This window comes from Phodopus roborovskii, unplaced genomic scaffold (assembly GCF_943737965.1).
Source record: "Phodopus roborovskii unplaced genomic scaffold, PHOROB, whole genome shotgun sequence".
In the NCBI taxonomy this organism is placed as follows: Eukaryota; Metazoa; Chordata; class Mammalia; order Rodentia; family Cricetidae; genus Phodopus; species Phodopus roborovskii.
This window is the reverse complement of record NW_026125506.1, coordinates 2,884,978-2,912,048: the sequence shown is the minus strand read 5'-3', so window position 1 is coordinate 2,912,048 and position 27,071 is coordinate 2,884,978. Positions and strand designations below refer to the sequence as shown.

General features: G+C 50.8%; 1 protein-coding gene across 1 annotated transcript in view; it reads left to right on the top strand.

Annotated features, from left to right (window-relative positions):
• Sgsm1 (small G protein signaling modulator 1) overlaps positions 1-27,071 on the top strand; it is a 641,040-nt gene that overhangs the window by 519,001 nt on the left and 94,968 nt on the right. The window lies entirely within an intron of this gene.

The following is a 27,071-nucleotide window of genomic DNA, read 5'->3' as shown; positions in this document are numbered from 1 at the left end:
TACCTAAATTCACAACACCAAATGTGTAAGAGGACCGGTGTAGAATGTTCTCCAGCTTCCGACTTCAGCCTGCCTCAGGGTCTGCACAGGGAACACCTCGAGCCCAAAATGCTTGGCCATTGTTGTTATTTGATGCTGCTGGGATCGATGGACAGGATTCGGTGAAGTGGGGGAGTGTGGATTTGTGGGGTGATGAGTGCAAGCTCTCCTCTTTCACTTGAGGGGTTCCGACTCCCAGGGAGATCAAGGGTGCTCAAGCTCTTGCTGAAGGCCTCTGGCCCTGCAGGGCCCAGCATGGGTCTGAGAGCCCGTAGAAATGTGCAGGTGAGCGTGTGTGTGCGATGCACCAAGACCACAGCTGGAGCAGCAGCCACAGTCTACAACTTCCTTCTTCACCTGTGGTCCCAGAGGTCAGACTGCAGGCAGGCCAGGTGTGATTCCCGCCACAATGGGTGACGTCACTCAGGTCTGAGCAACACCGGCATGGGAGACTGTGCCCAGAGCAGTCAGTGTGCACCCTCTGCGTCACAGACTGGGGGAGAGGCAAGAAAACAAGGAATGCACGGGAGTCTGCTCTCGCCATGTTTCGCTGACCCCAGGGGTTGTGCGACTCAGGTGATGTCTCTCTCACCACGTCCCCTTGCTCTGCCGTTTAGACCCTGGATCTTTCAAAACTAGGAGGCCAGACCCTTCCTCTGTCACAGGGATTTTCCGAGCCCTGGGACATGTTTGGTAGAACATCTACTGTGTGGCACACACAATTTGGCTTCAGGCTGTGACTCAGTGGAAGGGATCTCCCAGGAAAGCACTGTCCAGGCACACCCTTGAACACGGAGACCACGCCCTAGCAGGTGCCAGGTGGTGGGTGAGAATCTCCACACTGCACCATCAGGTCTGCTGGCTCCAGGGTTCAGGACTTGAGAGTTCAGGGCAGAAGTGTGAACTGGCCCAGCTCAGCCTCTGTCTCACCCAGGGATGAGACTAGAATTCACATCCATCTGAGACCCAGGACCGAGCCTATAGGCCATGGCCCTTGAGGGCCACAGCCATAGACAGCTATGGTGTACCTGGACTCTGGGCATGCCCTTTCTGTTCTCTGACACGAGATCTTCTACCTGCATTTCCTACTCATTTGATTAGATGTGCTAGGTAAACCCTGCCAGACCTTGTCTCTTATGCATATTCAACTCCAAGTCCTAACCCACAGACTTGAGAGATTCTTGTGGACATTGTCCATACTGCTACACTTACATGTAACATCTTAACGGTCTGGAAATGTGAGGGGGCTGATGTGAAAATTCAAAATTGTCTGAGTCCCTAATGTCATGCTAGGTACTAAGCAAAGACTCAGTTACTCAATGTGGGATTCATCTTATCCTAAATCCCATACTTGAAGGAATGGACCCAGTGACAGCCTGAAGAGCAGGCTCTTTATATTCCTCCACATTCCCCTGTTAGAGCTCTGTTTGGGACCTGATGTAGTAGACACAGCTAAAGTCATGTGTGCTATTAAGGAGAAAAGATACTGCATGGAGTCAATGTCATGGACAGAAGATCATAGAGACTTCTCAGAGAAACAGGATGACATAGACATGGAATTGGACTGATGGGAAAATGTAACAATCAGAGACCTCCATCCACCTCTCACTGTAGAGTGAAAATGTAACAACAATCAGAGACCTCCCTCCGCCCCTCCCAATAGAATGAAAGTGTAGCCAGCGGAGACCTCCCTCCACCTCTCACGGGTAGAGTGAAGGAGTCTTGACCCTGAACGGCAACTGCAGATGTGCAGACGTGAGGCGACTCCGACAGTGTCTTGGGGTGAATTGTGTGGGGTAACAGCCCAAGGAGAAGCAGGGCCCTGAGTTCTCTACTCTACTGTCCTCTTGGTCCCCATGGCCACCTCATCAATACCACTGCTCCTAAAACGCAAAAGATCACTCGGCAACAGTGAAGACCCAGAAAGGACCAGTCTGGGCATTGGCCTCCTCTGCTCTACCCCTTTCTCATCTTAGACAGGAGTGCCCAGCTTCTAATTCGCCCGTATTCCTTTCTCACATTTATGACTCCAATCCTGAAGGGCCTGGTGCATCCAGACACTCGATGTCCCGGGAACAACAGTGAGTCAGATGTCTCTGCAGAGACTCCTGCCAAGTAACACCCCAGTTTCCAACACCAGTCTACAACCCGGAGTAGGAGCAACCCTTCAGGGCCAGGCAGGGGCTCTTCAAGGGGGACAGGAGGCCAGGACATCTGTGAGCCCTCAGCATTTATGTATGAGTTCTGGAGAAGGTCTGGGGTGCTGGGCACTCTGGATATGAGCAAGTGGGACCCTGCCTCCTCAACAGGAAGTTACTTCCTTAGTGTGCCTCTCTCTCAGCAGCCTCTTAACTCAACACGCCCGCACACGGCAATGGGTTGACCACGTGAGGAGGGCTGAAGAGCAGGGGGGGGGGGAAGAGTGTGGTGAGGGGTGGAGAGCAGGGAGAAAGGGCTCCCATGATCCCCTCTGCTTCCTTGGCTTTCAATTTTAGGAAACCAGGATCAAGGAAAGGGCCGTGGTGGCCGGGTGGGAAAGCTCAAGATCATAGAAAATTCATGAAGTGAACGCATGTCCTGAGAAATCCTCCTCCAGCATAGGGGCTTGTTTCTAGTTAAAGGCACAAGCGAGCTGGGTGGGGATGTCAGAAATAAAGCACTTCCTTGAGAAACACGAAGGGCTAGCCCATACTTCAATAGGGGCTTCAGGGTGGTCCCTGTCCAGGGTAGGCGTGGAGAGGCCCTGCGTGGCTCCATCCCGTTATCATCAGGCCTCTGGGTCTCCGGGTCCACACATACTTGAGAGTCAGCTTCTCCACCCCAGGGTCCAGGAGACGACGCCCCATCCTCTGCTTCAGCTCAGTGTCAGAGCTGCCCCTGAAGCCCAGGCGACCTCACTGTTAGGGGACAGTCATGCTTTCCCACACACAGCATCCTTAGCTAATGTCCCAAGACAGGACTCGGTAGATGCCGCATGAGAACAGCAATATATCTGAGGAGCATTCTGGAATGACACAGCCTCCCAGCCAGCCTCCTCCTCCCCAGTCACTGCATCTCCCCTGGGACCAACCTCAAACCCCTTCCTGTGCTGCTGTTAACTCCTATAACGAGAAAACAATGCCTGGGAGGTCAATGGCCCACCTCCCTGGCTCCCACAGCCACCCGGCTGCCATGTCCCCTCCTCTCTGTAAAATGGGTTTGCACTGGTTAGGTTGACTGGACAATTTAAGGCATTAAAGTTGTGTTCAACTCTTCCGTACTGAACACTACTCACGTGTCTTTTATATTGAGTGTAAATTTCTAGGGGCAAACCGCAGGCCCAGGGAGCCTCCTCTGGCTTCTACCACACACCCAGGTAGAAACTGTGCCAACCTCATAATATTCCTTCTGAGTGTAGACCTGAGGGGAAGCCCGCCCATTTCTTCCCTTGGACAGGCCACTCTTGGAGCCACCTCAGCAACCAACACCGCAGGAAAGCTGAATTACAGCCCTAACATTGCGGAAGACACTTGTCAAACCCTGACATCACTAAGAGCAATTTAGACTCAGATGTGTACAGAAAGGAGAGACTGGGGTTACAGAGTGGCGCGCCCATGGGGTGGGGGAGGACAGAGTCTCTGCTTTGGGATGCTGCTAGGACAGTGTCGTTAGAGGGACATCACCATCATGTTAGTAGGGGACATTTGATGGCAGGAGAATGTGGCAATAGCAGGACCAGGATGGTTCAGAAGAAACCTAGAGTGAAGGCAGCAGGTTGCAGAAGGACCCTTCCCCAGAGGAGGTGGTGCTCTGTCCCTGGCTGTGCAGGGAACATAAAGGATGATTTCCTGAGTGAGTTCAGGTGGGCAAGAGGCAGCAGAGAGGGACATGGTGCAGATGCTGCTGCCTGATCTCAGCCAGGCCTTCTTCTCATACAAGGCAAAGTGTCAGGTCAGTAGACACCACCCACAAGCATGGCAGCTTCATCCACTGCCAGGGAACCACCAGCCTTGGAACTACTTTATCCCCAGTAATCAACATGAACAGATCTTCCAAGGCTGCCCACCCGAGTCCAAGCAAGCAGACTCGCTGTGGTGGGGCCATGGACTACTTCAGAAGGTTTGAGTTTCGAGCCACACAGGAGCCGAGGAGACCAATGGTCCTCCAGAGGCGCACCCTTGCTGCCCATGAGGGAAACTCTTAGGACGTGGGACCTAGAGTAGACCCTTCGCTCCTTCAAGTGGCTTCCTTTTGGGAACATCATGCCCTAACCTTTGGTTCAGGCCTGCAGTGCAAAGCAGGGAGTCTGGGTCAGCTACACGCCATTCTCTTGGCCAAGCACTCCTTTGGGTACCTACTCTCTCTCCACAGCCTCTGTGGGGTGAGAAAATCTGGGAAAAGGAGTGAGGGAAGCCCTTGGGAAGGAGTCTACAGCATCAGCATGGACTCTGGTTGATACTCTGTCCCTGGGAAGCCACGTAAACTTCTATCTGGTCCATGAGACCTGTGTGACTCTGGACAATTCACCTTGTGGACTGAAAATACTTAAAGTTCCACTCATCCCCAAGGGCTAACAGCTCCTCCTGGGGAACTTCACCATGCTGAACCTAACAAACAGCCACCAAGTTTTCTGGCTAGAGGCAACACCCTCAAACACCAGGCTCCCTCCGAACTGGTAGTGTTGGTGGCTTAGGCATAGCCAGGGAACATCAGTCCTTTTTCCACGGGCTTCAATATATTAAGCTTTTCTTTCTTTCTTTCTTTCTTTTGCTTTTTTTTTTTTTTTTCTTTTCTTTTTCTTTTTTCTTTTTTCTGTATATAGATCTCCCTGCAAGTGGAGTTTTTATTCACTTTACAAACTAATCACAGTTTCCCCTCCCTCCCCTCCTCCCCCCTCAATATATTCAGCTTTACACCCCTGAGAATAGTAGATAACCAAAGGGACATTCCAGCAAGCAAGCAGGGAACCATCCGCCGAGAAGAGAACGTGAATCTGCTTTCCCCATGGCTTCTGACTGAGACATTAGCACAGGCCAGCAGGCAACTGCCTGGACCTTGGGCCACTATATTGACTTTTCTCTCTAAAATAAGCCCGGAGTCTGACCCTTGAGCAATTTAAGTTTGCACCACACCGTAAGCCCTCTTCCCAATCCGTCCGTAGTTCAGCTGGTGCCTGAGGCGGCTGCAGGACAATGGAAGAAGAGAACACCCTGGCGCCCGGGGAAGCATGGTGACGCATTCCCTGGGGACCAGGGTCCCTCTTTTGAATATGCTTTCTAAGCTTGTGGCTGAAGGGCACATGAGACAAAGATGCTAAGACATTCAAACGAGGTAACCCAGAAAGCTACTGCAGTGCCTGCGAGAGATCCTTGTCATGAGAATCCGGGACAGGCCAGGAGGCAGCCGTCAAGGGCATCCTGCTATCTATCTGCCCCAGTGCAGGGTTTGCTGGCTCCTCTCAGCAAAGCCATGGCAGCGAGTGCCTTCGGCACAGTAGCAGCCAAGTCCCAGCGATCAATCGATCGAGGATGTGAGCAGGAGGGCTCGGCTCACAGTGTGGCAGCTGCAGCCAATTATCAGGCTCACTTGTGTCCAGGCTGCCTCAGTGGGTTGGTCAGATCTAGTCAACATGACCCTGGGCAGCGGTAGACTTCCCTGAGCCACTCAGCCCCAACCCAGAAGCTCCTCACAGCCCCTTCATCGTAAGTCCCCTCCAGGTTTGGCCAGCTCAGGCACATCTAATTACTTATGCAACTGTCACACAGGCAGTTGGTCGGAATGCCCAGAGTTCCGGGCCAGTTGGGCATCAGGCACGGTACTGGTCTTTCAGGGTGACCAGTGCTGGAGAGAGGAGGAGGGAACTTGGGTCCCTACCTTCTGTAGGGCATCATTTGAGAATAAGGCATTGCCTGTCAAGTTTAAGGTCGAAACGGAGAGCCCTAAGTCTGAGCAGGTGTTCTTTTCATCCTCTAAGGACAGCCTCTTCCTCCAGGCGAGCAACCATTTCCCCGATTTCTTGTCACTAGAAATTTTAACTCTACTCGGTCCTGTCTGTTTGCTACAATGTAAATTTCAGTACAGATCAAAAACAATGGAAATGCTAATGTGTCTAAAACTTAGGTTTCCACAAACTCATACGGTTCTAGTAAGTTCCCAGGGAGCCGAATGGGACCCACCCAAACAGGTCTGAGAGGCTCAGAGAGTTCCCTACAGCCAGGACTGCAATGAAACAACCCCAAGATGTGGCAGCACCCAGCTTTTTCTTCTTCTGATTCTGAGACCTTTGTTTGTGGTATAGTAAGATGACGTTTTAGTTTAGTTTAGTTTTTTTTTTTTTTTTTTTTTTTTTCCCAGAAAGCCGTTTAAATTTACATTCCTGAAGTTCCTTCCATCAACCTTTCATATGAGTGAATTTTATACCAGATTGTTTCTAGGCTGTCAGAATCTTGGTTCTGCCACATGAGCTTTTCTTCAGTAAGTGCCAAGGCATTGTCGAAACCGAACGCGTCATGGTCATCTGAATTTCTTTCATTCGGTGGCATTAATTTGAAGGTCAAACATATGATTCACTTGTTTCTTGACCCTCGTTCCCTTCATTGAAAGTTTCCTTCAAAGGCTTCTGAAAACGGGGACCACCTTCAGGTCTTCAGCTCTTCCATCCCCGCCTTTACAGGACGGGAAGCTGTGGCACTGAGATTTCCGTTTTCCAAGGCAGGCACCATGTTGCTTATGCCCCCTCAGCTTTTCCGGTGAGGTTGTGTTGGTCAACAACTGGATCCATAGGAGTTGGATCCGCTGGACTTCCTGTCCGGCTCATCGGCTTCCTGTATATTTGGTGTTTGGTTTACTAAAAACGTTTGCCATCTTTTCGTTGTTTCCCACTAGAGCCGGAAAAAGCTGTACAAAGCCACCCTCCAGCTCCTATCCCAGCCCTCCTAACGAACACTTCGCCTAATGCCCCTTCACTTAAAGCTGATTGTGAAAGCCCCCAGGCAGACTCACTCACCTCTGGGGTAAGAAATGGCCCAAACTGGCTGCCTAAAGGCTCTTTAGATCACAATATTTTATGGGAACCTGTTTGTGGCAGCCACCATCTTGACTGGGGGCAACCATGCTGCCTAGCTGTAGGTCCGCCCACTCCACAGGTTACTCTGTTAGCTCAGCCTAGGCAGAGGGGCAGTCTAGCCAGCTTCTGCCAACAAACCCTACTACCAGACACCATTCACTTTCTTTTCTGTCTTTTATTTCTTTGTCTCTAATTTCTTCTTTCACTGGCTCTGTTGTGCACGGCTTGTTTGCCTAATGGCGTACCTTTCCGGGGGCCGGAAGGGCACACGTTTCATGAAAAGAAAAAAAAAAAAAAAAAACCCTGCCTGTTCCATTGCTTTCTTGTCGCTGGCAGTTAGGTCTACTGTCTCTTTAAATGTCCTGTCTGTCTGCTACAATGCAAATTTAAGTACAGATCATAAACAAATGGAAATGCCTGGAAACAACCAGCCATAGCAGGACATGGCTTTGTTTTTCCCCTCCAAAGATGCTCAGCGCCCCAGGTCAGCAGGAAGTAGTCTTGAGATCTCGACCCCCTTATTTCCCATCCTGCCACACCTAACTCCTCACCATTTTAATAATAAATAAAGGAGGGAATATAAGGACTGAGGCATTATGCTGGCCTGCCCCTGTGACTTGGCAGAATGCACTTAGGCAGGACCCTGGTCAGCAAGGGTTCCATAGAGTCTGAAGGCAGGTGCAAAGGACCCTTTAAGAGAAAGGCCCCGCCCACTTAACGGTTTTCCCCCCCTCTCATCTCTTCTCTCTGTTCCCCTGGTACAGACTGGGCTTTTCCTGTCTCTTCTCTTCTCTTCTCTTCTGTCCTCTCTCTCTCTCTCTCTCTCTCTCTCTCTCTCTCTCTCTCTCTCTGTGTCTCTCTCTGTGTCTCTCTCTCTGTCTCTTTACCTCTTTTCTCTTCCCTTCCCCCCTCCATCTCTGTTCATACCTACCCCTCCATTTGCTCCCTTTCACAATAATCTCCATGTCGGTTTATTGAGTTTTGTGGTTTGTGCTTCATCGCCCTCAGCAGCTGCAGCAAAATAACAACCGTGGCTTATAGGTGCTAGGAGCTGGGAGAGAATCTACCACGTTCTCAGCTTTAGAGGCAGGACAGCTCTGGAAAGTCCTTCTGGACAAGTGGCTTTATCTACATCTCATGCCCAGACCCACCCTAAGTCATGAGAAGAAGCAGGCATCCAGAAGCTGGTGACTTAGAAGTCTTGGAGAAGCAGCCCACACCTCCCCTACAGCTACCCCTCCTCAGGTGAAGAACCACACACCTACAGAGGGGTCTTACTCTTTTATTTAGAACCTTCCTCCCTCATGCCTGGCACATGTCTGGTCCATGTGACATGAAAACCTCCCCTTCCACTCCCAGAAAAAAGATGTGGCCAATAAATTATCTTTGTTTCAAGATCTGAAGGCACATGCCCACCTTCCCCCTCCCTCCCCCTCCCTGCCTCTCCCTCCCCCTCCCTGCTCCTCCCTGCCCTCTGATGAAGCTGTGGTTACCTCATCCCGCCCCTGTGCATCAAGCCTACATTTTCTTCCTTAGCTGGTTTTTCTCCAACAATCTCCAAAACCTGATTATTGAAAAGCAAAAGCCTGTCCTGAGCTATTACCCTCTTTGGAAGCCACCATCACAATAGGTCCCCCCAACTCCTCCAGATACAACGGCCCCTCCAGGCAGTGTTCACGATGTGCTGTATCTGCGTTTGTAAGAGATGAACAGGCCCTGCTGTGAGCACATCTCCATCTCAGACGACACTATGAGGGAAATAGATGCACTAAGGCTTTCCAGGTTGCTTTACTTTCAGGCCATTGGGCACCAGAAATCATGCCCCCTCCCCCCTCACTGGGTCATGCTAGCTCTCTGTACTTACCCCATGGAGATGGGGTGGCTTTCTGCACAGCTCTTTGAACATTTCAAAGGCACCAAGATAGAAGGTCAACTTATGGCTTTGATTCAGATGGTTTCCATAGGAAGCATGATACCACTGGTCAAGGCTTCACCTTGGAATTAATAACTGTGTAGCTATTTCCTCTGAATTCAAATCTTCTCTCCTGGAGGGAGGAGAATGGTTCATAAGATTCAGGAAGTTAATGAATCTTAGAGACTCTGGTAACTCAGAACAGTTGGGGGATACACAAGGGGCATGCATCACCCGAGGTTTTATAAGCAGCAATCGGTAGAGAGAGGAGGCCCGGGGGGGGGGGAGACTGGTGGCGGCCGCACAGGCTGTGCAGAGAGTTTCAGAGCTTTCCTGACTTGTGACTCATACTGGGGTGTGCTTTTGGGTGAGGCATGGCATGCTCTGGGACACCCACGCCCCTTTCAATGACCACAACAAACTCATTGGTTCGCTCCTCTTTGAGCCACCTTCCGGGTCCTGTTTAAAATGAACAGAGTTTGCCCACATCTCCCCAGGAAAAGTCAGGCAACAGTTATCTCCACTTTTAATAAGGAGAGGGTATCAGTGTCTCACCCCAGTCCGTCCATCTCCTCCCTCCTCCCTCCATCCCCCACTTCCTGGAATGCAGTTTTTAGCGCTGTGTGGGGTTGGGGTGGGGTGGGGAACAAAAAGATGGTAAGGTTCAGCAATGTCAAAACGGGCAAGCCAGGGCAGCTCAGCCAGCAAGGACACTGGCCATCAGATCTGTCTACCTGAGTCTGATTCCCAGGCCTCACATGGTGAAAGGGGTAGAGAGCAGACTCCCGCAAGCTGCCCTCCCCCCAATACATAAAACATTGTACAGTTGTAAAGGCGCGTTGCGGTTAACGGGCAGAAGCTGCAATACCACTGCACACAGGTAACTCTTGCCGGGGTCTCTGGAGAGCCTGTTTGTTCCGCTGACTGGAGAGTGGCATCTGCTGGGGAAATGGCTCAGTGGTTAAGAGTACTTGCTGTTCTTCCTAGAGTTTTTCCTTGGCCGATTTTTTTTTTTCAGACAATCCCAATGCAAAGTCCTGGGGCACCCAGATCCGGTTCCCAGCACCCATGTAGAGTAGCTTGCAAATGCCTGTAACTCCAGCTTGCCTCTGAGGGCATTTATGAGCATGTGGTAACACTGCAGATATATACACATAAACAATAAAAAAAAAAAAGGAAAAGTTAATAGAGGGGAAAAAAAGGAAGAGAGTCACTTAGGTGGCCTGTACTTAAAAACAAGTAGTGGAGGGGATTGTTGCCCCCCACCCCCAACCCCCACCAACCAGGCTCAGAAACCTACTCCCCTTCCCTTTAATTTTCCTATTACAACATTTTATATAAATAGGATTAGAAGCTTTTTGGTGTGTGTGTGTGTGTGTGTGTGTGTGTGTGTGTGTGTGTGTGCAGGCTGTCAAAGGATGCCTTTGAGGGAGTTGCTTTTCCCTTTCTCTGTGTTGCACAGTCTGGCTTTGAGCTCCCGATCCCCGCTCCTCAGCCTCATAAGCAGCCCTCTTAGATGCCTATTAACATATTGTGGAAACTGAGGGCTGGACCCAGGGCCCCATGCTTACTAGGTGTTTTCTTGCTGAACCAAACCTCTGACTCCTGACTGTGGAAGGGAGTGGATGTTATTAGCTCTGGTGTTCAGTGTCCGGTGTTTGGTGTGCGGTGGGAGGGAAAGGTCCAACTTGATTGTTTGTGCATTCCATTGTCACAGCAGCCTATGACTAAAGTCTTGGCAGTCAACTTGCTGGGTTTAGAATGACCTCGGAAACACACATCAGGGTCACATCTGTGAGGGACTGTCTAGATCAGACCAGCTGCGGTACCCATCCCACAGGCTGAGCTCAAAGGAGGAAACTCAGCTGAGGGAGACCGTCCGTACACCCCCAGGCTGTGCATGCCCCGAGAGCCGCCTTCTCATGATCACAGACTGTATCCCCTAGAACTCTCACATTGCCCTGGTGTCACAGTAGTAAGACAGGAATGCTACACCCACTTGTCAAAAGGGCCGCCAGGGCCGCCAGGTGCCGGCGTTGCCAAGCCGGCTGAGGTGAGCCCCAACTGCACACTAGTCCCCTCGGATGTACTCGGTTAACTATGCATGTCTATCCTTGGGCCAACATCACTTAGAACTGGGAGATTCGATCCTACGCCTGAGTTTCTGCAACAGAGATGTTGTAGGCTGGGGGCCCCTATTTTTTATCTGGACAGAAGACTTGGGTAGGCAAGGAGTAGCAGACAGATGGGTGCTCTTGCCAGTGTTCTACACTCAAGCCTTGGGTATTAAGCTCTCCACACTGGTTAGTTTTAACCATCAGCTTGGCACAGTCTCGAATCACCTGGGATGCAGTAATGCACATCAGGCTGGCCTGGGGGCATGTCTGTGCAGTATTGTCATTAAATAACCCTTACTATAAGGAGATGAAACCCACTGTGGGTGGCACTATTCCTTATGCAGGGACCCCTGGACTATATAAGACAGAGGAACTCTAAGCAAGCGGGCGGGCGGCACGATGAACCTAGCCCTCTGCTCTTAACGGCAGTGGGTGCACCACTTTAAGTTGAATCCTTTCCTTCCCCTCGGCGAGGGACATGACCTGGAAGCATAAGCCAAACAGACAAACCCCTCTTATGTTGCTCTTGGCCAGGATGTTTTATCACAGCAACAGAAAGGAAACTAGGGTGCCCTGTAAGACAGGGTTGCCCAGCTCTCAAGAGCAGCCAGCGTTGGGGCTCCCAGCCCCAGGGCCCCAGAGACTTTTGGTCCTTGATGTTTGACAACTCTCTGTGGTCCTCTTCCGGTGGCCGGAGTCTGTCTGTGGCTTCTCTTGTGTGGCCCTCAAGGCCTTCTGCCCTTCAGTCATCTAACCTGTCCCTTCCCGCCGCCTCCAAACCCGATACTTCCTCTTCTAGTATTTTTTTTTCTTGAAGCCAAAGCAGCATCCAGCTACCCCACTGCTGCTAGGTTTCCCGATAGGGCAACCATCTTTTTCCAGGAGCTGCCACGGCCACTGAATCCATCCAATGGGATGGAGAACTGTGCATCCTGGGAAGAAAGACCAAGGCAGAGGGAGGATGGGAAAGCGTCAGACATCCTCCCGCGGGGAGGCTCCTCCCCCTCCCAGCCTGTGGTTAGAACATTGCAGTGCTTGTAAAGTTGGGGTGGGAGGCAACCAGGAGCAGGAGGCCCCTCCTCAGAAGGTTCCACCCCCGCCCCGCCCCGCCCCGCCCCGCCCCCGCCTGCCCTGTTCCAACTCAGCCACTGCTGCTGCCGTGTCATCAGCTCAACTCAAGAGTGGCCATCGGTCAGGAGGACCTGAGTTCAATGCCCAGAATCCACATAAAAAAGTTGGGCATGGTGGCAAGTGCTTGTAACCCCAGCACTGGGGGAGCGGGGCAGGTAAATGCTTGGGCTTGCCAGCCCAAGCCTACTGAGTAAGTCCCAGGCCAACAAGAAACACTGTCTCAAAACACAAGGTGAACGCCCCGAGGAGCCACGCCCAGGTTTGTGTTCTGGTCCCCATGTGTACAGACACACATTCTTAGAGGCAAACACACAGGGAGAAAAGGCGTCACTGGGTTTCCATCGTGGCTGGACTAATGCCATCCCCACTGGTGGTGGTGTGTCAGAACCTTCTCTCTTCATCCCCTTCCCAGCATTAAAAGTAAAAATAGAAGTACCACAGGGCATGGCTTTACCCGACAAGATGACCCTGCACATCTCCATCTTTTGTCCACCGTTCATGATACCAGGCTTGCAGAATCAGTCCCGGCCGGGTTCTACCCTCAGGACCAACCACATAGACAAGAACCAGGAGTTGTGACCGCAGCCCGTTCTCACAGCTTCTGGGAAGTGGAGGAGGGGCATGAGAAATCTGAGGCCATCCTTAAGCATGCAGGGGGTTCAAGGCCAGTCCCAGGCTAGAGCCCTTGCCTCACAAAAGAGATGGGGAAGGAGGCACATCTACAGGGTAATATTTTTGTTAGGGTCATAGAGGTGTTAAATTGGATGATGGGGGTTGGATGGGTGCTGCTCACTGTATTATGTGAAATGTGCCGGACTTGGAAAAACAAATGGCAGAGGTTTAGTTTGTGAGTCCTACACTTCTCTATAGATACATACTTATACCTCGACAGCGAAAGAGAGGGGTGGGGGTCGGGGAGAGAGGGGTGGGGGTCGGGGATGATGCAGAGGTACTGGCGGCTGGAAGAGAGTGGATGCTGTCCGGGCCCAGGGTGGGCTTGAAAGTTTGCTTTCTTGTACGAGACCCAGCACTGTGCACAGTGCACATACACTAATAAAGGGAAAAAAGGCCCCTGAGGAGAGGCTGCTGTCGGGCTCAGTGGTGCAGCATCTGCTCACAGAGAGCCAAACTTCTTGTTCTGGGTGGGAAGGGGTGGGGCCGGAAGTTCACTGAGACTCTCCATGGTGTGGGGGGGGGGGCGGGGAGGCCAGGTGCAACCAACAGGCACAGCAAGAGGGGAGGTCTGACCGTGGTGTGGTGGAGGTGTGGTCGGGGTGTGGTCGGGGGGCCAGAGTCGCACCCCAGCAGCACCCCAGGCCTACTTTGCACTTTACATGGAGGTCTGAGGGTGCTCCAGCAGCCGGTGCAGGCAGGAGGGGACTCTGGCCTCCGGCCTGCACATCAGTCCTTGGCTCTGGGTTGCTAGGGTACCAGAGAGAAGTCTAGAAACTGTCAAATGGGGAGTCAGATTGCCCCATTTCTTGAAGGCCGGGTGTTAATGAGTTCACTAGACCCAAGATGAATGACAAACGGGTGTTTTATCGGGGAACCACTTACACAGATAAGAGTAAAGAGCCTCGAGGCGCTCCTGCCAAGTGCTTCTCTACCTCTACCTTCTACCTTCCGGTCATGTCCACACAGGAAGCCATGCCCAAAGGGGTGTGGCCACTAACACAAATTCACTAGCAAGGCCAGATTCTAGTACAATCTCTCTCGCCTCTGCTTACCCTGGGTGAATGGACACCTCGAGTGCTCACAGTCAGAGCTCTCTCCCAAGGGTGCTTTGTGTATCTGCAGGGTGCCCAGTGTCTGCCCAGGACACCGGGGAGAGGTGGCTACCTGGCAGATCTGAAGAGGCAGATGGAAGTTTTACAGAAAAGTGTTGAAACTGTGGATCAATTTAGGCCAGAGTGGCATCTAAACAAAAGCATTCAGAAACTGAGAACACAGCTTTTCATCTGGGATTGGAAGCATCTATGTACAGAGAACCATGCACACTTAATGCATACCTGTTGCCAAGTTTGGACACATGGATAAGCATCGCAACTGTCAACACGTCTGGGAGAAAACTCATGGCAACCACTGTCTGTTAGTCGATGTTCTGTCACTGGTGAAGACACACCATGCCCAAGGCAGCTCTTATAAAAGGGAGCATTTAATGAGGGTGGGGGCAGAAATGGGCTTCTGTACAGTTTCAGGGGGTTAGTCTGTGATTGTCATTCAGGCATGGCACTGGGGGACCCTGATCTGCAGGCGTCAGGCAGAGGGAGGGAGCGAGGGAGGGAGGGAAAGAGGGAGGGAGAGGAGGCTGGGGCTGGCATGGGGTTTTGAAACCTCAAGTCCCACCCCCAATGACACACTGACTCCAGCAAGGCCACACCTCCTAACCCTTCCCAAACAGTTCCACTAACTTGGGACCAGTCATGCAGAGGCACGAGCCTGCGGGGACCACTGTCAGTCAAGCCACCACACTCACCAACGACCCAAACTTCCCTGTTGTCTTCTCAAAGTTAAGGGGCAATCTACCCCTTACCTCTGTGTGTGTAACCAGACGTTAGGGAGCCTAGTGAGTACCAAGCTAGCACCCTCCCACTGACCCACTGAGCTCCATGCCTGCCCCTCCCTTATTATTCTAAGGCAGGGGCTCACTAAGCTGCCCAAGCGGGGTTGAACTTACCCTATAGGCCCTGATCTTCCTGTAGCCACACACCACACACCACATATAACTGAGTGAGCTGACTCTGTCCAGTGGTCCCACCCATCTCCGTCCTTGGGAATGGCACGGATGGGTTGACAGGTTACACGCCTACACAGCTATTTCTTCAGGACTGCATCGTTGTTTTTAAAGTAATTGTCCCATCCATGTGAACAGTTCAGTCTCTCTGATACTAAGATAAAAATCCAAAGGTTGCTCAAACCTGAATTTTTAAAATGTTTTTAAAGGGTTTCATTTGGAGATACATATTTGCATGAGTGTCTGTTTGGGTGTGTTGTGGGGCTAAAACTCTGAAGCATCTACTAGCTACTGTGGAGTATTTTCACAGGCATGTGCACACACACATGGCATAAAAGTCTAAGGAGAGACAGAGGGAGGAGTCTAAGGAGGTTCCACAGGGGAATAACTGAGGGCCATGTGGGATCTAGAGCAAAGAGCATTCATGAACAGAAGCAAAGTCCTGGACAGAAGGGACAGGGCCTGTGGGAGAGGGTGGCAGAGGGAGACTGTGGGGTAAATATGCACACAAAAATGAGGCCTGTATATATAGTATGAAAATACCACCATGAAATCCACGATTTTGCATGTTAACTGCAAAAAAACAAATTAAAACCAAAAGTGCAAGTTTTCTTTACACTTTTATTATGTGTAAGGGGAGGTGGCATCCGGCGTGGGTTCCTGACGGCGATTTCAAGGGTTGATTCTCTCCTTCCACCACAAGTGATCCCTGGATTGAACTCAGGTTTTCAGGCTTAGCCACAGACACCTCAACTGCTGAGCCATCTGGCCAGCCCACAGAAGGCACTATTGAATGAAAAAATGAGTAAGGAAGGGAGCATGGCTGAACAGTAGGCCCAGCTATGAGAAAAACATGACCAAAAATTAGATTTCAGTGTCACTGTTGGGCTTTCTGAACCCTGGACATCTATCTGTCCACGTTCTCAGCCATTAGACAAGGTGGGAGATCTCAGAAATCCCACCCCACCCCCATCCACCGCGCACGCCAGGGGGAAAAAAAGCATAGAAAATCTCAGAGTCCCCATATCTCCATTTCCAATTGTGGTCCCAGACCATGCACCCAGACACAGACTGAAACAACCCAAGGCAGGATTGTGGTGATGAAGCTGTCTGCGCTATGTTACAAAGAAATTTATTGCTGGAGCTGGAGAGATGGCTCACCTGTTGAGAGAGCCGGCTGTTCTCGAAGGAGCTAATGCCCGCATCCACTTACAACCACCTGTGACTCCAGTTCCAGAGGAACTGATACCCTCTTCTGGCCTCTGTGGCTACCCCGCTCACATGGGGCACAGACACACACAGGCAAAGCACTCGTAAAACTTGAAAGAAACTTTATATTTGATACTTGACCACTTATTTTACCCAAGTTCCTCTCATCTTGCCTCTTGTTTTCAGATATTTGAAGTTTTTTGTTTGTTTGTTTTTGTTTGCTTTTTTGTTTTTGTTTTTTGGGGTTTTTTTTTGTTTTTGTTTTTTTGTTTTTGTTTTTGTTTTTTTTTTGGCTCAGAATTGAAGAGATAACATTGTCAATAAATTTAATTAAGCACAATTTCAATCCCAGGGGTTACTGAACCGATTTGTCTCTGTGGTAAGATTTCTCTACTGTTTAAAAACTACTGGACACAGTTGAGGTATAGATTTTTCCTTTACGTACACAGAAAAGTACATAAAATGATCACCACCCCCACCTTCCTCTCTCTCTTCAAACTACCGGCTTGCATTACACAAAATGTGCAGGCTTCAATTTGCTCAGGAGCTCTTGTCCCTTTCCCCGCCTCCAGAGGACCATGCATGCATCTCTCAGGGTCCTCCTTGTTTCCTAGCTTATCTGGAGGTGTGGATTGTAGGCTGGCGATCCTTTGCTCTATGTTTAATATCCATATATAAGTGAGTGCATACCGTGTTTGTCTTTTTGTGACTGGGTTACCTCACTCAGGATGGTTTCTTCTAGTTCCATCCATTTTGCCTGCGGATTTCAGGATTCCTTTTTTTTTTTTTTTTTTTTTTTTTTTTCTGCTGAGTAGTACTCCACTGTGTAAATGTACCACATTTTTTTTTAATCAATTTTTTGGTTGAGGGGCATCTAGGTTGCTTCCAGATTCTGGCTATTAACAAATAATGCTGGCATGAATGTAGTTGAACTGTCCTTGAAATGTCCTTGTAGTATGAATGTACATCCTTTGGATATATGCCTAACAGTGGAATTGCTGGATCTTGAGGTAGACTGATTCCCATTTTTCCTGTGGGAAGAACACTGGGTATTTTTTTCTTGCCATGACAGGATTTCTATATCAAGACCGGATAGCCTTCCACTGCGTATATGTGGCATGGTGTCTGTTTAGTTCATCTATTGGTAAATAACCTGTTACGTTGATTTCAGAGCCGTGTGCATGCTAGGCAGATGTTCTACTAATAAATTATGCAGCATCCCCAACATGGAGGTAAAATTTTGATGAAAACATAGTGTTTGGTCTTCAGATCAGCCTGTGCCTACCGTACCTTTCCATTTACCCAGAACCTGTGGGTGAGTGCCATGGAGAACTCACACACACACCAAGAAGGCCACAGCATCCCTGGGTGGCATGACCTTGTGGGGCCATCTGTGCCTACACATCAAGCCATGACCAGAGTATCACCTGACCAAGGCAGTATGCCACTGCCTCTGTGACTTGCTGTTGTTTTCCAACTTCTAAAAAGGAAGTCAGGTCTGAGCGAGCGAGTGTCGATGTGGTCCACAGCAAGGATCCAAGAGAGCATGTGTTCACTGCCCAGCTGATATCAGAGATAATACAACTCACCTTGATGATTGGGGGGCGTGCAGGGGTCCTTGGGCCCACAAGGGCCACCCCAGGGGAGCTGACCCTACACTATGCTGCCTGAGCAGGTCACTGTGCGGATCTGGGGCCTCCAGGAGCTGTCATTCACAATGCTTCAGCCTCCTGTGCACAACCCCCTTCTGTTCCCACTGCCGCCGACCCTGGAGAGACGCAGGCTCCAACATGCATTTCCTCCTCATAGAGGTGGGCACGAGAGACCTGGATGCCCATGGTGGCTGAGCCTAGAGACCTCTCCGAATAAGTCTACAGATTGAAAAACTCCCAAGGTCCTCCCTGACAATGGCAGAAGTCAGCGGCTGGGGAGCAATCGGCTGGGCAGGGATGGCAGACAGGACTTTGGTGCCCATGTGGAGAAACCAGGCTGACGTCCCATGAGAAGCAGTCTTAGGCAGGGCCAGGGGCAGTGGCACCAGATGCCAACAGAACCCCTGCCCACAGATCACGAAGGCTAGAATAGTGTTGCCACCCACAACGTGGTTTTGTGTCCTCTTGCTGAAGGATGCCATCTCCAGGCAACACACGATGCTCCTACACACCAGCCCCAGGAAGCTGCCGCTGAAAGGTACTACGGTAGAAAGCCCCCCGGGGAGGCATGGTTGGCCAACTCACCCCGTGCCAGGGCAGCAGAGGAGAAAGGGTAGTCACGAAGGCCTCTGAATCTATTTTCCATTGCTATAACAAAATACTCAAGGTTAGGTAATTTGTAGAGAAAAAGAAGTTTGCTTAGTTTGCAGATGTGGACGCTTCAGGGCCCATAACCCATTGTCCTATTTTTGCTGGCAGAACACTGAACTGACGGGTGTCACTCAATGCAGGGGGCGGGGCTCACACATCTGTGCCTTTCCTTAAAAGCTCCTCAGGGTCGATGACGTCACAGCCCCCTCCTGATGAGCCATATCTACTCCTAATCTGACCACAGAGTCCTCGCCTCTACCTACTATCTCCAGCTGGGTTTCCCCTCTCCTAAGGCCTTACAGTGGGAGTTAAATGTCGAGATGGTAGCTCAGGAGGTGCATCTCAGCACCCTGAACAAGACAGCACCTCTTCAGGTCTCCCCAGGCACATGCTGCTTTAGGAACCACTGATCAGCTCAGAACAGTACAGTGACCCCTGCAGTGGCCCCCTGCCCAGGTTCCAGCCCCTCCAGACACCTGAGCAGATTATATAGGCCGATCCCTGCAGCCAGACCTCGGCAAGGATGTCCTCAGGGGAGGGGAACAGGAGAAGACTAGATAGTCAGTTACTGTTGGGAAGGGTGCCCTGCCCCAGGCTGACACTGGGCAATGGGGCACTTGACTTTAGGGAATCTTGGGTGTGAAAACTGGTGGACAGTGATGAGCCTGCCTTCTCCCTACTCTGGAGAGCTTTGTGGCTCCCTAGCTGGCCTGCCTTACCTTTGGGGGTCCTCTCAGAACTAATCCTACGGCACCTCTGGTGGCCCCAGGACCACACCGGTCACTGTGACCTTTGATCCTGCAGGTGTCCTACCCCACCCCTCCCCCCTCCCCAGGGCCACCCTGAGGATGAAAGCCCTGCTGCAGACTGCCGTTCATTGTATGTTATAAGAAAGCGCCACAAAGTCACCGGGACCAAGTAGGCAACCAGCAACAGTCCTGCTAATGTCTTGGGGGAGCTTGAGCTCCCTGGTTTTGCACAAATAAATGCCTGAAAATGTTGTGAAATGCTGAGGACTATAAACGACGGAACAAAGCTGTGCTACACGTGGCACCCAGTGCCACTGTGTGGAGGTGGCTCCCTTGAAGTCAGTCCACTGGAAACATGGGGCCTCCTCACACAGTGCCCTTGCCCAGCACATACGGGTCCTGGGCTTGATGCCCAGCACTGAAAATAGAAAACAAAACAAAACGAAAAGCACTGTTTTATATGTTTTGATTGTGGGGTGCCCCATACAGGCTCATGCGTTGAATACTCAGTCCCCAGATGGTGACACTTTTTTTTTGGAGGTTGTGAAAACTCTGAGATGTGGTCCTGGTTGGAAGGCCTAAGACACCAGGAATGGGGACCTAGAAGGTTTTAGTGCCCCCCACCCCCAGCTGGTTCCAGATCAGCCACCATGTCGGGAGCAATCCACCCAGCCATGCCTTCCTGCTCAGGATGGGCTCTGTGAGCCTAGGTAAAGCCTCCTGCCACTGGCCTGTCATGACCAAGTGGCAGCCCAGTGGCCATGTGTGAGGTGTGGTACTGAGCTGTGACAGACACCCTGCAGCTCTATAGACTGTGCAGGTTGGACACTCCCAGGAGCCAGTGTGGCAAGATGGTCCCATGACTAGGGAGACTCTAGAGGCAAAGGCAGAGCCAGAACAGTGGGAACCCATATAAAAACAAGTCTCCAGCTGAGACTTTCAAATATGGTCGATACCTGAAGGAAAAGAGAGACAGAAGTTTTCCCCCAGAAGGGGAACTCTGGCGGGGGCTGGGGCGGGGGCGGGGGCATGGCACAGTTCCACAGGACAGTGCTTGGGGCACGGCACAAACACCTGAGTTTGATGCCCGACACCCATATACAAAGCACACATCTGTAGCCCTGGGTGGCCAGTAAGGGTTGAGGTCCGACTCTATCTCAGGAAATAAGATACAGAGCAACTGAGGAGAACACCTTGTAATGTCTGACCACTTCATGTTTGTGCATATGGCATGGGCACGCACTAGCGCGTCACACGCACACGCACACGCACTCGCACACACCACTCTTGTGCATGTACATGTGTGTAGATACACACATGTACACAAAGGGGTGGAAATCCACCCGAGGTCACGCCATGAAATAGCTCCTAGCTGAAATTGCTGTGTAGCTGGCAGTGTGAGCCGGTCCTCCACCTTATTTGCTGATGAAGCTGCTGGGAGCCCAGGCTGAGAGCCAGTCGTGCACCAATTGTCCCACTGACAAGGAGGACAAGGAGATTGACTTGCTGACAAGAGAGCATCTGCTAGCAGCAGCCCACACGCATGTTGTGAACACAGAACTCAGGGGCATGGTGATGCTTCTGGGGCCAGGGCAGTAGACCCTGGGTTTATGCATAGCAACTGTGACCAGCCCCCGGGACCCTCCTGCACAACATGCTCTGTCACTACTAGCTCCCTGTTTGGACATGAGACATGTGTTAGTTTTGTTTTCTTTTGTTTTTCTTATCATTGTGACAAAATGCAAAAGCAACATAAGGAAAGAGTGTTTCTTTTGGCTCACAGTTTGAGGGGATGTGGTCCATTATGGGGACAAATTGCGAGATGAATTGCTTCATCTCACAGTGGCAAGGAAGCAGAGAGTGGTGGGCACAGGTGCTCAGCTCGCTTGCCACTTCCTTTTAGAGGTATTTTATGTGTATGGGTCTTTTGCCTTCGTGCATGTCCGTGAGCCATATGCATGCAGTGCCCGCAGGGCCCAGAACGGGAGTCGGATCTCCTGGGCCTGGTGCTACCCATGGTTGTGAGCTGCCCTGTGGGAGCAAGGGCTCAAACTCAGGTCCTCTGGAAGATCATCCAGTGCTCTTAACTGCTGAGCCCCCGCTAAAGCCCCCCCCCCACTTCATTCACCCTGGGACCTGCTACGCTTAGCCCATGAGGTCCACAGGAAAAGCTATCCAGAAACAGCCTCATAGAGGCTGGGAAACAAAGGTGTGTCTTCCCAGGTGATTCCAACTCCCAGCAAGCTAACGAAGTTAGCTGACTCAGGAAACAGGCTCAAGCCGAAGGGTGGTAACCCAACACAAGCTGACAGGGCTAGAGGAATACAGAACTCCAGCTGAGGTACATTCTCAAGAGAGGGACGCCCAACCTGGCCAGAGCTTCCCCAGGAGACACAGGTCTCTCAATATCTTTCCTCCAGAGAGAATCTCAACTCCAACCAATAATCTCTCTCCCCACTCCTTCCCTCCTTCCCACCCTCCCTCCCCCTACTCTGTGACACCTATTTCCAAAGCGATTATGAGCTGCCTTAACTAGCTCGTCACTCTTGTGATAGCCCAGGATGGCTTACAAGGGGATACTAACATCCATCAGCCTCCCAAACACACACTAGCACAGCTGTATGGTGGCTGGGCAGAGGGGCAGATTGCAAAGCCTGATGCCCAGTGCCCCTCTAGTGACAGGGGTGGGTGGGGGTGGGGGTGGGGGCGATGACTCCACCCACTGCCTTTGCCAAGGCTCAGACTGGTCCCTGCAACTGGCCTGTGCCTTGGTGTGGTGCTCCAGGCTCCAGTTCACTGGCCCTGCTGAGGGTTCCCAAAGCCTTTCTGTGAGGGCTCTCCATCCCTCCTGACTCCAAGCAGTGCTGGATGCTGCAGCCATCTCCTTCAAATCCAGCTGCTTGGGAGTGTCATCTTCTGTACCTCCCCACAGTCCAATCCCCAGCCCACTGGGACCCCAGCGGGGAGCAGCGGGGGCAGAAGTCAAACTAGTGAGCCCCAGTGTCCTTCCTGATAGTGTCCTCATCACTGGCGTCAGCAGGACTCAGCCTTCTTCCTGCTTTCACAGCTCCCCTGACCTGTGTGCGCTCGCGTGTGTGCGTGCGTGCGTGCGTGCGCTGTGACGGAAGCAAAGTCTCCCATATCAAAAGCTCCAGCCATGATAGCCATGGTAGTAGTTCGACATTCAAAAACCAAAACCTTCCCGACACCTTGACTATGCTTTTGGTGATCCATGCCCAACCTCTAGCCTACAGACTCTGTAAGGCACTGGTTTCGACATGAGAAGGAAAGAAACCTGTGGTATTATCAATAATAGGAAACTGATAGCCATTCCTATCAACAGACTACAGAGGTAACATCAGTCATTTCAATAGATGCAGAAAAAGCTATTGACAAAACAACACCCACTCACGATAATAATATTAAAAATCCCTCTGTAGTAGCATTTGGTGGGACACACCTGGAATCCCAGCTACTTGGGAAGCGGAGGCCCACCTGGGGTTGTAGCTCAGCGGTGAAGTGTTTACACAGCAAGGCCCTTATAAAAAGGGCCTAGATTTGTTCTCCAGTACTGGGGGTCAAAATGATGGCACTATTATTCTGAAGATGGGCACAGCTTGCCTGGAGATTATATCGGTATTCTAATCACTCACAGCTGGGCAGGACCATCGACGCCTTGGCTCCCTGTGCCCAGTGGCCTGCACAGTGGTGCCTGGCACATAATGAACTAAGCAGGAGAAAGGAAGTTCATGGTTGAGTTCCAGGTTGATTTCTGTATATCTTGCAGCCAAGTTGTGTGGTGACCCGAGCCACAGGGTCTTGTCAATGAGCCCTGAAGAGCATCAGCAAAAGTGGCAAGAGCCTGTCAAGTTTTGGGGGGGCTTTGGGGGACTCCTTGACCAACTCCTAAAAGGAGCCTCCCTCACCTGGAGTTAGTTGCCTCTGGGATTGTCATTGTCTAGTCTTGAAGGGTATCCTGCCTTCAAAATGTATAGTAAGTGTTCTGGCTGGTTTTCTGTCAACTTGACACAAACTAGAGTCATCTGAGAGGAGGGAGCCTCAACTGAGGAAATGCCTCCTTAAGATCAAGCTGTAGGCAATCTCAAAGGGATCCATGCACCCCACTGTGGGCTTCTCCCTGTCTGGGTTGGAAAGACTGTAAGAGCAGAGGCCTGAGACAGGGCAAACCGCCCCTCCCACCCTGTTCCAGCCATTTAAAAATTACTGTCCAGAACTTTAGAGCCCCCAGTCAAAGTTGTATGTAAACATGTATGGGAAACAAAGAAGCTGAAAGCATATGAAAGCCTTAACCCCACAGCACCTGGAAGCCTAAGTGCCTCCTGGAAGTTAGGCCTCAGTGTCCCGTCCTCTGTCCAAGTGCCCATGACAACAGCAGCTCTATCCGAACATTGTCCCTCCTGGCGATCAGCCGTGTGGGTGCGGCAGGGACTCACAGGACCCCACCTTGAAGAACTGAGTTTTTGGCAACAGACCCTGGGAGAGAAGGGGCCACAGCATCCGGTCACGTAACCTCTGCGCATGACTATTTCTAAACCCAGGGCCACACATCATACAGACAGCCCCTGAAGAACTCTGAAGAACACGAAACAAAAACTAGCAATGCAGAAAAGAGATTTGTAAGGTAGCAGGTTGGCAAGGCAGCAGATAGGAGGGGACAAATAACCAGGATACATACATATCAGGGAAACAACTAAAAAACTTAAAGGACTTGTCAACCCAATGAAGGCTGCTTCAACACCATATTTAATGAAAAAAATGGATTCAGCATTGAGTAGGAGTGGGTAACCACCACCAATGCATGAGACAAGAGTGGTTGGCGGTAGAGTCGGTGTATGAAGGCTTGTCACCTCTTCCCGAGGGCAGGCAGGTGTTGCTCATCAAAGGGAGATGCCAACCAGTCAAGGGGACTGGGGTTCCATGGGACCAAAGTGGCTAAGACCATGAGTCTACCACAACACTGCTCCTATCCCAAACAGAGCATGAGTTCAGTCATGTGACTCCAGCTCAGTCAGTCAGTCCTTCCGATTGTGTTTTTGAGACGGGGTTTCCCTGTGCAGCCCTGGCTATCCTGGAACTCACGCTGTAGACCAGGCTGGCCTTGAACTCAGATCTGCCTGCCTCAGTCTCCTGAGTGCTGGGGTTAACAGTGTGTGCCACCACTGCCCAGCTTTATAATTCCTTCTTAAAATGTCAGTTTTAGCCAGTTGTTTACAGCCACTGTTTGTGGGAGCCACGGTCTGCAGGGACTGAATAGATGAGTCCCATCTCTAGCCCGTGGTTTCTTGCTCCTCTTCTTCACCCTGCTCTTCCCAGTCTCTGGTCCTTTCTTTTACTTTCAGTGCATTGACCTCTGACCCCTCCAAAATACTGTTTTTCGGGTTGTAGTCCCATGTCAGAGGCAGCACAGAGAAGTGCTTGTGATGTCACAGGAATCCAAAGGCCAGCACCCAAGTGGGGACAGGAAGGTCACTGAGGCCCGGTGGCCACAAGCCTAAGTGAAAGACAGGAGCTCCGCATTCAGCAAGAGGCACGGGAAGAGACTATGTATACTGCCCCCTGGCGTGCACGCCACCCCCCCCCACACACACATACCGATAAAACAGAAACCCAAAGTTTTCCCTTGTGATTCTTCCAAACTTCGCCATTTGGAACGGCCCTTGCCAGCTCGCAGCTTTAGCCCGTTTCCCTCTGCCCTGTCTGCTGTGCCTCTCACATCTGGTTGGTTTGGATCAAATAGTACATATGGTGTTTTTGACAAATGTTAGAAGGGATCGTTGTCAAGGATGGCACTGCCCTGCAGAGAAGACACGGGCTGGGGACAGGGGTCTTAATCTGGCAACTCTGGTCTGCCTCAAGCACTCTGCAAGATGCAATGCAAGGCCTGCACCCCAACCAGGTGCAAGCAGACAGACAGACACTGGCTCCAGGCTTTGATGTAGAGTAGTCCAATCAGTTAGGTAGATGCAAGGGTCGAACCTCCATTTCTCAACTGCCTCACAGAGCATTTGCAGCCTCAGAAAAAGCAAACCCAAACACAGGGTCATCATTGCTGGCTCTCCCGCCACCGCACACAGGCCTGCTCATCTCCGATCATGCCTCTCACACTCACTTTGTTATACCTTGTCTGTCTAGCATGTAACTAGGCTCAGTAAGAGTTACACAAAAGGTATCATATTCAAGGCATCATAACTACATTGCCTATGGACCCTTCCCCCTCCCCCACCCTCCAGCCTTATGCCTTACGCCTTATGCCTCCAGCCTTAACATGACACCCAGGGCAACATTAAGTAAGCATGTGTTACCCTGGCTGCTCAGAGCATGATGTGTGTATATGTCCAGTACATACACAACCGTTCCAACCACAGTGCCTGTGTGGAGGCTGAAGGACAACTTGTGGGAGTTGGTTCTCTCCTTCCATCAAGTGGGTCCCTGGGGACTGAACCCAGGTTTTATCAGTCTTGACCACAAGCCCCTTTCCCCACAGATCTGGTGAGGCAACCGAATGTATCCAGAACCATCTCTGGGCTCAGAGGACCAAGTTCCTTAAGTCAGTGTCGGATCATGTCATTAGTACACACATGCTCCTAGCAGACCTTGAACCTCAAGCCCAGGTAGTGGAGCTGAGGCATCACACAGTGCTGTGTGCATAAGCCATCTCAGGGAAACCGATGCCAGGCACCACCCTATGAAGACAGATGCAGCAGGGCCAGCAGGCAGCTGCTCAATACAGCAGCATTCCATTTACCCCAAAAGGCCAGGGTTTCTCTGTCAGATTGACAGAGCTGCAATCACCATGACAGAATCCAGCATTTTTGCATGCATGCTTTTACTGAACACATCAGTCAATTGGAGGATTAGAAATAGATTACATTTGTACACACCATGCTAGTGAGGAGCATTCAGAAGTTTTCGTTTTCAGTTGTCTTCCAAGCAGTGTTTACCTCTCTAGCGCGGTATCTAACCAAAATCAGTCTTCAGAAAGTAAAGTTTGCCCAGAGTCTATTTTTAGTCCATCCCTCTCTTATCTACATATAGTGTCATATATCATAAATAATGTGTGTGCATATAGGTGTGTGTATATATAGGTATAGACACCAATGACCACCGGCTGCCTGTGTACCACAAAGTGTCTTGGTATTGATTGAATGTACAGAGCAATCTCATTTGCCACTTGGGACAGAAGCTCCTCTTTCTCAAAATATATTTTCACAAGTGATTAGCTTTATTTCTTACAAGATGGATTGAAAAGCTGCACCCTCAACACAAACATTGCCAGTCCACCCTTTTTGGGTGCGTAATTAAAGTGAATCGCTGCTCCTAACCCCTAAAAAAAAAAAACAAAACGCCTCTGCAAGAAAACAAAAGTTGATCTATGAACAATGTGAAGCCATTTAGAGAGTGTTTGACTGGGGAGCCTCTGCCCCCAGGAGACATACCATTGCACCATAGCCTCACACAGACAATATGTCCCTGTCTCCAGTGGCCCCAGAGCAGGAACCAGGAACTGAACAGAAAGGCTGGGCACATTTTGGCTTTCCTTGAGGGGCCGTGGGGAAAATGCTTGTGTGTCTCCAAGTCTCTGTCTTTTAAATCAATCAGAGCATTTTTGTGACTCCTCCCCAAATGCCCTTCAATCCTCACCAAAGTGCAAGCAACAGTCTTCCATACCTAACTCAAAAGGCTATTTCTATCCAATTACCAAATGTCACATGGCAACACTCCCAACACTAATTTTTCTATCTCATGCCTCATGCTTCCCCTTTGTGTCTTTAAAAAATAAACTGGAGGGGGGGGGCCCATCTTGGAAAGGA